Raw genomic sequence first — 14,082 nt, 5'->3', positions numbered from 1 at the left:
GGTGGGGGGGGGGGAGTCGCTCAACGTTGGGGATAGCACCCAAAGTTTGTTTGTTTGTTTGAGCTTTTTTTCTCTTGACACACGGGAATAAGGGAGGGGGCGCCCTCTCTCCCTCACTTGGGTTAAGCGGATGCTTGACTTGGGAGAGGGGGATCGGGGGTGGGGGGGGGGGCTGGGTTGCTGCTTTGCTGGCTGTAGGGGAAGCAACTTTCGGAGTCAAAGGGGGAGTCGGGACGGGGAGCCTCCGGCTGGGGGGCTGGAGTGTGCGGAAGGCGCAGACACGTGGCTGGCCTAAAAAAGGAGATGGCTAGTCAGCAGGGGGTGGGGGTAATTAACCCTCCGACCAGGCTGATCACGTGGAACGTGAGGGGCCTGAATGGGCCGGTCAAGAGGGTCTGTGTGTTCTCGCATTTAAAGGGGTTAAAGGCAGACGTAGCCATGCGACAAGAAACGCATCTGAAGGTCACGGATCAAACCAGGCTGAGGAAGGGATGGGTGGGGCAGGTCTTTCACTCGGAGCTGGATGCGAAGACCAGGGGGGGTCGCAATCTTAGTGAGCAAACGGGTGGCATTTGAGGCGGGGGGTATTGTGGCGGATAAACGGGGTAGATATATTATAGTGAGTGGCAGGCTGCAGAGGGCCCGGGTGGTGCTATGATCGCGAATGCCCCGAACTGGGATGATGCGAGTTTTATGAAGCGAATGTTGAGTAAAACTCTGGATCTGGAGTCATGCAGTCTGGTAATGGGGGGGGGCCTTTAATACGGTCCTGGACCCGGCACTGGACCAGTCTAGGTCTAGATCGGGGAAGAGGCTAGCAGCGGCCAAGGTCCTGAGGGGGTTCATGGACCAGATGGGGGGAGTGGACCCGTGGAGATTCGCTCGGTCAAGGGCAAAGGAGGTTTCTTCTCCCATGTTCACAAAGTGTGCTCGCGGATCAACTTTTTCATGGTGAGCAAGGCGCTAATCCGAGAGTGGAGGGGGTAGAGTACTCAACCATTGCGCTCTCGGACCATGCTCCGCACTGGGTGGAGTTGAGGCTGGGGGCGGAGAGAGGCCAATGCCCTCTATGGAGACTGGGCATAGGACTATTGGCGGATGAGGAGGTCTGTGGGCGGATTAGGAGGAGCATCCAAAACTATGTGGCGACCAACGATACTGGGGAGGTTTCCGTGAGTGTGGTCTGGGAGGCGCTGAAGGCAGTTATCGGGGGGAGCTAATTTCTATCAGGGCCCACAGAGAGAAGAAGGATAGGATGGAGAGGGAGAGGTTGGTGGGGGAGATACTCAGGGTGGACAGGAGGTATGTGGAGTCCCCCGAGGAGGGGCTGCGAAAGGAGCGCCAGAGACAGCAGGCGGAGTTTGACTTGCTCACCACAGGGAAAGCAGAGGCTCAGTTGAGGAAGTTACAAGGAGCAGTGTACGAGCATGGGGAGAAGTCAAGTAGGATGCTGGCGCACCAACTATGGAAGAGAGAGGCGGCCAGGGAAACTGGGGTGTTAGGGACAGGGGGGGGTAACACGGTCCTGAGTTCGGAAAGGATCAATGAGGTCTTCAAGGATTTTTATGGTAAATTGGATGAGTCAGAACCCCCGGAGGGGAGGGAAGGGATGAAGCAATTCTTGGACCAACTGAGGTTTCCGAAGGTGGAGGAGGATCTAGAAGAGGGATTAGGGGCCCCGATTGAGTTGGAGGAATTGGTTAAAGATTTGGAGGGTATGCAGTCGGGCAAGGCCCCGGGACCGGACGGATATCCTGTAGAATTCTATAGGAAATTCTCAGAGCTGTTGAGCCCGCTATTGCTGAGAACCTTCAACGAGGCTAAGGAAAGGGGAACCCTTCCCCCGACGATGGTGCGGGCCTTGATCTCGCTCATCCTTCAGTGAGATAGGGACCCATTACAATGTGGCTCCTACAGACCGATATTGCTCCTTAATGTAGACGCCAAACTGTTGGCCAAGGTCCTGGCCACTAGAATTGAGGACTGTGTCCCGGGGGTGATTAATGAGGACCAGACGGGGTTTGTTAAGGGCAGGCAGCTGAACACGAATGTGCGGAGGCTCCTGAACGTGATCATGATGCCCTCGGAAGGAGGGGATGCAGAAGTCGTGGCTGCAATAGATGCGGAAAAAGCCTTTGATCGGGTGGAGTGGGAGTACCTGTGGGAAGTATTAGGCACATTTGGATTTGGCGAGGAATTCATAGGGTGGGTCTAATTACTGTATCAGGCCCCCGTAGCGAGTGTGTCCACGAACCAGCTGCGGTCGGAGTACTTTAGGCTGCATCGAGGAACCCCGGTCCCCCCTGCTGTTTGCCCTGGCAATCGAGCCGTTGGCCATGGCGCTGAGGGGGTCTAGAAACTGAAGTGGGCTGGTTCGGGGAGAGGAGGAGCATCGGGTTTCATTGTATGCGGATGACCTGCTCCTGTATATTTCTGATCCGGTGGAGGGGATGGGGGAAGTCATGTAGATCCGAAAAGATTTCGGGGATTTCTCGGGGTATAAGTTGAATGTCGGGAAAAGCAAGCTTTTTGTGTTCAATGCGAGGGGCCAGGAAAAGAGACTGGGAGAGCTTCCGCTCAAGATGGTGGAGAGGAGCTTTCGCTACTTGGGCATACGGGTGGCTAACAGTTGGGATGCCCTGCACAAGCTCAACCTAACGGGGCTTGTGGATCAGATGGAGGAGGACATTAAGAGGTGAGACATGTTACCGCTTTCCCTGGCGGGCAGGGTGCAGTCCGTGAAGATGACCGTCCTCCGCAGGTTCTTGTTCGTCTTCCAGTGCCTTCCCATCCTCATCCCCAAATCCCTCTTCAAGCGGGTGAATAGGATTATCACGGGATTTGTGTGGGCAAAAAAGACCCCGCGAGTTTAAAGGCTGTTCTAAGAGTGCAGTCGGGGGGAGGGGGGGGGGGGGATGCTGGCGCTGCTAAACGTCTGCAGCTATTATTGGGCAGCGAACATATCCATGATTCGGAAGTGGGGGGGGGGGGGGTCGGCGTGGAAACGGCTGGAGGCGCCGTCTTGCAGGGATACGAGCTTGGGGGCACTGATAATGGCACGACTGCCACTCCCGCTGGCACAGTACACTACGAGCCCGGTGGTGAAGGTGGTTCTGAGGATCTGGGGTCAGTGGAGAATGCACAGGGGGGAGGTAGGGGCCTCAGTCTGGACCCCGGTACGAAACAACCACAGGTTCGTCCCAGGTAGAATAGACGGAGGGTTTCTAAGCTGGCACAGAGCGGGTATCAAAAGGATGTGGGGGACTTGTTTATAGATGGGACTTTTGCTAGCCTGAGGGCACTGGGGGAGAAATTCAGGTTGCCCCCAGGGAATACCTTTTGATACCTGCAAGTCTGCGCTTTCTCGAAGAAGCAGGTGGTGGAATTTCTGCTGCTACCTGCCCGCAGGATACAGGACAGGGTAGGCTCGGGCATGTGGGTAGGAGACGGAAAGGTATCAGGCATATACCAGGAGCTGAAGGAGGCAGAGGAGGCCTCGGCGGAGGAGCTGAAAGGCAAGTGGGATGAGGAGCTGGATGAGGGCCTGTGGGTGGACGCCCTGGGCAGGGTCAATTCCTCCTCATCTTGTGCCAGGCTTAGCCTGATTCAGTTTAAGGTGGTACACCGGGCGCACATGACAGCAGCAAGAATGAACAAGTTCTTTGGGTGAAGGACAGGTGTGTGAGGTGTTCAGGGAGCCCAGTAAACCATGTCAATATGTTTTTGGCATGCCCGGCACTTAAAGAATTCTGGAGAGTCTTTGCAAAGGCTATGTCCAAGATCTTGGACACTCGGGTAAAGCCGAGTTGGGGGATAGTGATATTTGGGGTGTCAGAAGATCCGGGAATGCAGGAGCCGACAGAGGCCGGAGTTCTGGCCTTTGCCTCCTTGGTAGCCTGGAGACGGCTCTTGTTAATGTGGAGGGATGCAAAACCCCCAAGTGTGGAGACTTGGGTCAGTGACATGGCTGGGTTTCTAGGTTTGGAGAGGACAAAGCTCGCCTTGAGAGGGTCCTTGCTGGGGTTCTCCAGGCGGTGGAAACCGTTCCTTGACTTTCTCGCGGAACATTGAGTGAGGAGGTCAGCAGCAAACTGGGATGGGGGCGGGGGGAGGTGGGGAACTGTATCGGTTGTGGATCGATTTCTCTTGTAAATGGTAGTTATCCCACCTTGTTTTGTTAAATTGTTAATTCTTTTTTTTTGTTTTTTGTTGCCTTCTTTTAGTAGTGGTTTTGTAAAAATGTTGTAAAAATTTTGAATAAAAACAAGTTTAAAAAGAATGAGAATAGAAATGGAAAGGGGGAGAAAAATAAGTGTTTTACTCACAGATGTTGGAGACAGGAAGACGTTTCAGTCTGTGTGAAGCTCAATCTTCATTCACATAAAGCCGCGCTCTGATAAACTGGAGGACCAGAGTCCTTCCGTCCTCCAACTTTTTATATTGGTCAATATCATAACAGGAAGTTCAGGGATGGGCTCTATTTTGCACATGAGCAGCTTCCTCTCTTCCCGTGGACAAGAGCAATTCCAGCCCTTGCCCGCACGTTGAATAGAGCTGTCTCCCAGCGCCGGGGATTATGGGGGATACGGCCGCCATTAGTACTCCTGAGCCTTGTCTCCCAACTCCTGAGACAAGGATGAAAAATAGGGATGGGAGGGCAGTGACCCCACCCTGATACAAAGTACATTTGGGTAGTCACTAGATTTGATTGTGAGCCCCCCTCCCCTTAGCAAACAGTTTGTTAACTTCAGGTGTAAAGATTAAGACACATGATTAACATATTGGGAGGGAAATAGTTGAGTGTGAAACTGAACCCGAGAGTCAGCACCTTCAGGGGAGGAGAATTGGGGATAAGCAGGACGAGAAATCCTGGTGGAGGATAGAAGACAGAATTGTCTGTTCTAAATTTCTATCCTGTACTGACAGTGATGATGTTTGTAAACTCATTTATCAGATGGGTGGATTTGAAGACAGAAATTGCAAGGCAAGCACCACTTTGCAATCTGACAGATTCACTTAATTTATCAGGATCGGAATATCATTAACCATTGAATCTAGCAACTGAGCATTGAACCTGAAGAGACAAGGACACACACCAACGGAGGAACAATCTTCAATTTTAATGTCGATTGGGAGAATCAGATTCACAAAAATAGCCTAAAAAATGGGTTCAGAGACTTTTTGGAACAATTTCTTAGAGCCGTACATTCTAGAGCCAACCAGGGAGCAGACTATCCTCGCCCTGGTAATGTGCAACAAGACAGGATTATTCAATAACCTCATAGTGATGGAGCCTCTAAGTCACAGTGATCATAATATAATAGAATTCCACGTTCAGTTTGAAGGTGAGACGTGCTAGTCTAAGGGTGGAGCAATGGTTAGCACTGCTGCCTCATGGTGCTGAGGCCCTGGGTTCGATCCTGGCCCCGGGTCACTGTCCGTGTGGAGTTTACACATTCTCCCCATGTCTGTGTGTGTCACACGCCCACAACCCAAAGGTTTTCCAGTCTACGTAGATTGTCCATGCTAATTTGCCCTTTAATTGGAAAAAAAAGAATGGCGTACCCGAAAGACTGGTCTGAGACCAGTGTTTTAAAAACTAAATAAAGATAACTCTGAAGGGTAGGAAGGGAGAGATGGCTTAAGCGAACTTGGGAGACTAGGTTGAAAGTTGGGACATCAGTATGGAAGTGGATGACTTTGAATAACTCTCAGCAAAGATTTATCTCAGAGAGAAAGAAAGGCTCTTTGAGAAGAATGCATCATCCATGGTTAAATAAGGAAGTCCAGGATTGTATTAAATTGAAAGAAACACCATCCAAATCTGCAAAGGTTAGTGTTTGTTTAAAGGTTGGCCAGATTTTAAGAATCAGCAAAGAATGACCAAAAATATAATAAAGAGGCAGAAATCTCAGACTATAAAAGTAGATAGTAAAGATTTCTGCAAGTATTTGAAGAGGGAAAGAATGATTAAATCCTTGGTCCTCTGGAGAGTGAGCCTGGGGAATTGACCATGGGAAACAAAGAAATGATAGAGGCTTTAAACAGATATTTTGTGTCTATCGTCATGGTTGCAGACTTGGAAAAATTCACAAAGATAATTGAAAATCGAGAGTAATAGGGACGGAGGAACACAGAACAATCACCAGAGAAAAGATGCCAGGAAAACTATTGGACCTAAAGGCTGACAGGTCCCCAGGACCGGGTGACCTGCAGCCTTGGGTAGTAAAATAAGTGGTGGCAAAGAGAGCATTGGTTATAATCCCACAAAATTCCTTCGATTCTGGAAAGGTCCCAGTGGATTGGAAAATAGAGAATGTAACACCTCTATTCCAGAAAGGAGTGAGGCAGAAAGCAGGAAACAATAGGCTAGTTAGCCTAACTTGTGACAGGGAAAGTGAGAGAATCCATTAATAAGGAGGGTACAGTAGGATATTTAGAAAATGTAAACATGATTACTGTTTATTTGTAACAAGAACTATCATAAAATATGCAGTAAATACAACTGTTTAATGACAAGTTAATACCTAATACCCACTTCAACCTTCCCCACCCGCTATACACACATCACACACACAAGACAGACAAACACAGAGGGGTGGAAAGGGGTAAAAAAATCAAAAGTGGAGGGAAGAAAGAGTCTTTATTCCAAATTATGGTTTTACCACACTTTTCTTCACAGCAAGCTTACAGATTAAAGTCTTTGGTTTATAGCCAGTAATGAGCTTATTTGGAGATTCATTCATTCAGGTACTCTCTTCTTTAAACATACAGTAGTCAAAACTTTCCTGGAGAGGCGCCTTAGTTCACATCAAACTTTGCTTTCAGTTTGTGGTTTGTCTTCAGGCCTCTGCGGTATCAGGAATACAGCACCCAGCTGGCCTTCTGGGGAGAGTTAGCTGGACCTTTTTGGAGCGAGTTAGCTGGATCAGCGTGCTGCCAGAATCAAAACTGAAACCAAACTGATATTTGGGACTCGGAAAAGCATTCCAGTGGAATAATCTCCAATCTCCACCTGTTACTGGGCAGATCACAGCCTTTGGGGCGAATTCATTGGCAACCAGCCAAATCAATGAAACGGATGTTTCATTATGAGATATGTAAGTCATAAATCACAAACATCCAATCCATTCCCATTATACAAGTTCTCTTCCCAGTCTTTACATTGGTAACCAGTCAGCCCTGAAACCTATGACAAAGCATCTGCAGTCACATGATCCTTTCCAGGAATATGTACAATTGTAACATTTAACTGTTGTAATAATAAACTCCAATGGAATAATCTTGTGTTCCAAGTTTTAAATTTCTCTATAAATGTAAGTAGATTATGGCCTATGTAAACTATGCTTGGCTGATTGTCATGTTGGACATATACGACAAAGTGCTGAAGGGCTAGTAGCAAGGCTAAGGCTTCATCTTCAATGTTGGAATAATTTCTTTGGCACAGACTGAATTATTTTCTAAAAATACCTCCCAAGCCTGTTTATCTTTGCATTGTTGTCCTGTAGTAGCACTGCCCCTACTCCCAGGTCACTGGCATGTGTGGCCATTTTAAATGGTCTGAAAATGTCTGGGGTGGTCAGTATTGGTTCGCCCACCAACATGGTCATCAATCTGTCAAACTCTACTTGGCGTTCTGTGGATCACTGCATTTTTGGTTGTTTCCGCTACAGATCCAACATGTATTTTATTTCAATTTCTAACTGAGGAGGATGTGGCTTTATTAGTTCAGAGTTTCTGATGTTTACTTCATGATTTGTTAACCAAGTGCTCCCCGGTGTTTCCCTATAACTCTATTCATACCCTTTCAACATCTTTATGACATATGCCCCTTTCTGTGTCTTGTGTAATGTAATGATGTGGAGATGCCGACATTGGACTGGAGTGGGCACAGTAAGAAGTCTTACAACACCAGGTTAAAGTCCAACAGGTTTCTTTTGAATCACTAGCTTTTGGAGCACAGCTCCTTCATCACCTGATGAAGGAGCTGTGCTCTGAAAGCTCGTGTAATGGAGTCAGTCTTTTCTGATTGTCCAATGAATGTTTATCCAAATTTCAAAGATTTCCCACAGTCAAACTACAAGCACTATTGTCAATGCTGAGGGAAATATTTGGTTCATTTTTAATCAATAAACCCTCTTCAACCCCTCCAGCTTTACATGCTCTCTTTTCTTGCACATGGTTACTTTCAGCAATAAGAACCATTCTTTGTTTTACAGCTTCTACCTCCTCTTTGGAGTTTTCATAATCACAACTCATCTCCATTTAGCAATACAGACTTTCAGAATCAGAGGATAACCCATTGTTGGACCCATGCACTTTCTGTTTTTTGTTAACAGATGTGGTTGCAGATTCACGACATAGGTCTCCATCCATCTTCCTCTTAGTTTTGAAAGGTACTGATGACTGATTATTTAGTCTCCTTTGCCATTTGCTCCCTTTAAGAAGCACTGTGCATCTCTGAAAACGTCTTGTAGAATTCCACCGGGTAGCCATCCGGCCCCAGGGCCTTACCGACTGCATGCCATCCAGCCCTTCCATTATTTCCTCAATTTCAATTGGGGCTCCCAGCCCTTCCACCAGATCCTCATCCGCCCTCGGGAACCTCGACTGACCCATAAACTGCCTCATCCCCTCCACCCCAGCCCGTGGTTCCGACTCATAATTTGCTGTAAAAGTCCTTAAACACCTCATTCACTCCCACTGGATCCAGGACCGCAACCCCATCTCCACTCTTTACCCTCCCTATCTCCCTGGCCACCTCCCTTTTTCTGAGCTGGTGTGCTAGCATTCTGCTAGCCTTTTCCCCATACTCATAGATCGCCCCTCTTGCCTTCCTCAGCTGTTACACAGCCCTTCCCTGTAGTCAACAGCCCAAACTCCGCCTGTAGCCTCCACCACTCCCTCAGTAGCCCCGCGTCCAGGGCCTCCGAGTATCTCCTGTCCACTTGGAATATCTCCTTAACTAACCTATCCCTCTAAGCCAGTTCCACCTTTTCTCTGTGGGCTCGTATCGAGATTAATTCCCCTCTGACCACTGCCTTCAAAGCTTCCCAGACCTTGCTGCAGAGATCTCCCCCGTATCATTTGTTTCCAGGTAGTTCTGGATAGACTTGTTCACCTGCCCACAGACCGTTTCGTCTGCTATCAACCCTATGTCCAGCCTCCATAGCGGGCACTGTCCTCTCTCCAAGCTAACACGTAGATCCACCCAATGTGGGGCATGATCCGACACCGTGATTGCAGCGTACTCCGTATCCACCAACCCCAGTATTAGAGCCCTGCTCAGAATAAAAAAGTCGATCCAAGTGTACACCTTATGGACAGGTGAGAAAAAATAAAACTCCTTCGCCCTTGGCTGTGCAAACCTCCATGGGTCTACTCCCCTCATCTGTTCCATAAACTCCTTCAATTCCTTTGCCATGGCTGGCACCCTCCCTGGCCTGGATTTTGACCAGTCCAATTCTGGATCAATGACCTGTGTTAAAATCTCCCCACATGATCAAGTTAGGTGACTCGAAGTCTGGGATCTTACCTAACACCCGCTTCATAAATTCCATATCGTCCCAATTCAGAGCATACACGTTCACGAGTACCACCTCCATCCCCTCCAGCATCCCACTCACCACAAGTCAAACTTTAATGGTGAGAAATAGTTTGGAAGGAGTTTTGCCAGAAAAGGTGGTAATATGTGGAATTCGTAGTGAGAACAGTAGTGTGTCAATATGTAAGGTAAGGTTAGAGAGTCTGGTGAAATGTGGTGAACTGGTAGTAGGAGCAAAAGAAAAATTACCTTTTTAGGGGTAAGATTTATCCTAGACAATAATATAGCTGGATCACAGGTGGGAGTGCTGCCTATTACGGTTGAAAAGCCAGTGGAAAGTAAAACAACTGAGATGTTGCAAGAAATATATCCGGGATTGTTTCCTGATTGTGTGGTAACCAAATCACAAAGCCACGGGTTAAGACAGGAGGAAGAGAACTTGAGGAGTGCCAATAGGAAGGCTGAGGTTCAGTTGTCAGAAACCACGTTTGATCAGATGGGTTAGTAAAAACAAGAGCAGGTGGTGGATTAGCAGATATTTTTAGTTCAAGCAGTAGGTTGAATTGCAGCAGAAATATTCAGAGATAATGCAGTTGTATCAGAAAGCATGATGTGGAGATGCCGGCGTTGGACTGGGGTGAGCACAGTAAGAAGTCTTACAACACCAGGTTAAAGTCCAACAGGTTCGTTTCAATGTCACTAGCTTTCGGAGCGCTGCTCCTTCCTCAGGTGAATGAAGAGGTATTTTCCAGAAACATTTATATATAGACAGATTCAAAGATGCCAGACAATGCTTGGAATGCGAGCATTACCAGGTGATTAAATCTTTACAGATCAGAAAGCATAAATGGAAACAGAATCTGAATGTATACCAGAGTGTTATTACATTAGAAATAATGTATTAATGAGAAAATTGAAACTGTTACATATGCAAGCAGATGAGAACTGGGCAGAAGTTCATCAAGTAGTATTACCAATGGGTTACAGAAGGGAGGCTTTGCAGCTAGCATATGAGGTTCCAGTAGGGGGCCATTTAGGAGCAAGGAAAACGCAAGTAAAAATACAAAAATATTTTTATTGGCCTGGACTGCAGAAGGATGCAGTTGAATTTTGCCGCACATGTCATTTGATTTACCTCAGAAGGTAATCAAACTAGAATCTTTAATAACTATTCCAGAATTTGAGGACTATTTTACTATGTGCTAATTGGTTGTGTGGAACACTTGCCTAAAACCAAAAGTGTGAATCTGTACTTGTTGACTATCATGGATGTGCCTACTAGATTTCCAGAGGCAATTCCATTAGGAAACATTACATCTAAGAGGGTTGTAGAGGAGTTAACCATTTTTTACTCGATATGGACTACCAAAAGAAATGTAATCAGATCAGATATCCAAATTTATGTCTAAGTTATTCAAGGAAGTTCTGGATAGCTTAGGAATAAAGCAATTTAACTCAACAGCGTAGCATATTGAATCACAAGGGGCATTAGAAACATAGCCGATTTAGCTCACTTGGCTAGATGCCTGGTTCATGCTGCAGAGCAAAGCCAGCAGCGCGAGTTCAATTCTCATACTGGCTGAGGTTATTCAAGAAGGCCTCACCTACTCAACCTTGCCCCTCGCCTGAAGTGTGGTCATCCTCAGGTTAAATCACCACCAATCAGCTCATCCCCTCAAAGGGGAAAGCAGCCTATTGTCATCTGGGACAACTGCAACTTTACCTTTACTTGGAAAGATGGCATCAAATTCTAAAGATGATATTTAGGCATGTAGTCAGGGTTATCCAGAGGATTGGGATAAAGGAATTCCATTTGTACTATCTTCAATTCAGGATGCACCAAATTAATCAACTAAATTCAGACCATTCGAATTGATTTTTGGTTAGGAGGTGAGAGGACCACTTAAATTGATCAAAGAGAAGTTGGTGAGTCAGCGTTTGGAGACTACATTGTTGGACTATGTGTCAAACATTAGGAAGCAATTAACTAGGACTGGTGAGTTGGCTCGGAAATATTTGGAAATTATCACAACATGTGATGAAAATAGAGGCAGATAAGAAATCAAAAATGTTAGTTTTGTTAGTGGCGAGAATTACTTGTATTGTTACCATTGGCAGGTGAACCATTAAAAGCAAGATTTAGTGGGCCTTATCAAATTGAAAGGTAATTGAGTGAGGTGAATTATTTGATAAGAATGCCAGACAGAAGGAACAGTGTCATATTAATATGCTCAAAAGGTATTTTGATAGAAAGGAAAAAAGGAGGAAGTGTGAGTTGTTGTAACGCAGACAAAAAGATAAATCCAGATGATTCTGAATTTGACATTCCTCAAATTAATATTGAATAATGTGGAAGTATTAAAAGATAGGAATAGATTATTGAGTTCCTTACAGAGGGAAATCAAAATGACCTAAAAGAGTGAAAACAGTCACGTGGAGCTGCATGTGGGAAGAAATCGGGAAGTACGAAAGTAATTATGCAAGATGTAGATATAGGAAATGCTATTCCCATTAAATATCATCCACTCAGGCTTAATCCACTGAAGTTAGCTGAGGTACAAAGGGAGATTGCTGCTTTATGTAAATACCAAACAGCACTCATTTTACAGAGTTAACGAAGAGCTGAAGGCTAGGGAGCAGCTAGCCTTGGAGCCTCATCAAGCAGAAGGTACCAGTAATGGCTACACAGAAGAGAAAACGAGCTTGGATAGGCAGATTTGGAAGAAAACTGAGATCCAGCTTCAAATCGAACAGGAACCCCAGCACACCAGCATGGTCTAGACGAGGAGTGACAACAACTTCAACAAGAGAGGGAATTAAAATTCATAACATGGTAATAATACTCTTCATTATTGTCACAAGTAGGCTTAGATTAACACTGCAGTGAAGTTACTGTGAAAAGCCTCTAGTCGCCATATCCCGGCACCTGTTCGGGTACACTGAGGGAGAATTCAGAATGTACAATTCACCTAACAAGCACATCTTTCGGAACTTCCGGGAGGAAATCGGAGCACCCGGAGGAAACCCACGTAGACACGGGGAGAATGTGCAGAATCCACACAGTGACCCAAACCGGGAATCAAACTCAGGTCCATAGCACTGTGATACAACAGTGCTACTGTGCCGGCCTGGTAGTGACACAAGAGGTGATTATACTAGTATCTGGTCAGGAGGGACAGATGCAAGAATGGGGCTGTCTCACAGTTTACAGAGAGTATCGTCTGTGGTGGAATACTGGATCTGGAGGCTGAAGAGCTTGTACAAATGTAGCCAGAATATTCAGCAAACCTTTGCATACAATGACTGTTGTCTTACACTGTCCAAATACACCAGCTGTTACCAATTATTTTTGGCTATCCTCAACAGACACAGAATACAAAGCAGCTGATAAATGTGAAGAACTGATGATGAACGCTGCAGCATCGATAGCAACCTGTCTTGCCATCAAGAGAAGAATTCTGCCAGGCAACTACATATAACTGAATTGTTGATGAAGCTTTTCTTGTGTAATCTTGGAGGCCGCTTGGGTCTTTGGAAATCTCTCTCGCTCTAAGGAGTGGATACATTTATGCTCATGACTGTGACATGTGAGAAGACTAAAATGGAATGTAGTCGTGTATGTTTGCCTGTTGAAAAATGTAAAATTATATCAGAGTATAAGTTGCATGTAATCATAAGAAATGTTTAAAGTTAAAAAGTATAAAGTCACCTACGTACATTGCAGGTTCATTTCTTTTAAGGGGAGGTGTGACAATTGGGAGATTTTAGGAAAATTTGAATATAAATGTATTGGGCAATTTAAGGGTTAAAAGCGTGGGGTTAGAGTGTGATTCACTGCAGTGGTCCTGTATTTATTTTAAAGAAGGATCCTGTTTTGCAGGGCCTGGGTGTTTTTAGTAGCCAGAATGTGAAATTGACAAAGGAATATGTTTTTCAGTCTGGGCTAATGGACTGTGGTTTAGCTGGGAAAGTACTTGTGGAATGAATGTACTTTGCAGCTGGCAGAGATCATTTGTTTTCCAGCTTGGGGAGATGAGGTCATTGATGGGTGGAACCGAGGAAGGCAGAAATGCATTTTAAAAATCTTTAGAGAGCAGTCTTTGGAGAAAGATTTTGGAGCTAAGAATTGAATTTTGGGCCCACAATTCTCCCACAGGAAGATGGATTGAGAGCTGTATCTTTCTTTCCCTGTTGTTTAATGGGAGATTGAGTAGTAATGTTTAAATGGGTAATTGTAAGCTGTTGTTTCTGGGTGTGAAGTTAAAAAGTTTAATATTGTAGCCATTATAAAGTTTTATTTTAAAATAACCAAGCCCTATTTATTCATGCAATCACTCCTGGAGCGAATCATTCATTCTGCACAGTCACACAAATAAACTGAAATATTGGGGTTTTGGTCCAGTATCCTAGCCACTGTTGGGGTCTGGTCTGGGATCAGAATAGTGACCGATGTAACAATTGGTTGGAAGCCCATTTCCCAGTCAGCCCTCCAGCGCCTTCCTGTCTCCCTATTACTGCGACACCCATGACAGTTTCCC

This window comes from Scyliorhinus torazame, chromosome 5 (assembly GCF_047496885.1).
Source record: "Scyliorhinus torazame isolate Kashiwa2021f chromosome 5, sScyTor2.1, whole genome shotgun sequence".
In the NCBI taxonomy this organism is placed as follows: domain Eukaryota; kingdom Metazoa; phylum Chordata; class Chondrichthyes; order Carcharhiniformes; family Scyliorhinidae; genus Scyliorhinus; species Scyliorhinus torazame.
Note: the sequence above shows the minus strand (reverse complement) of the source record.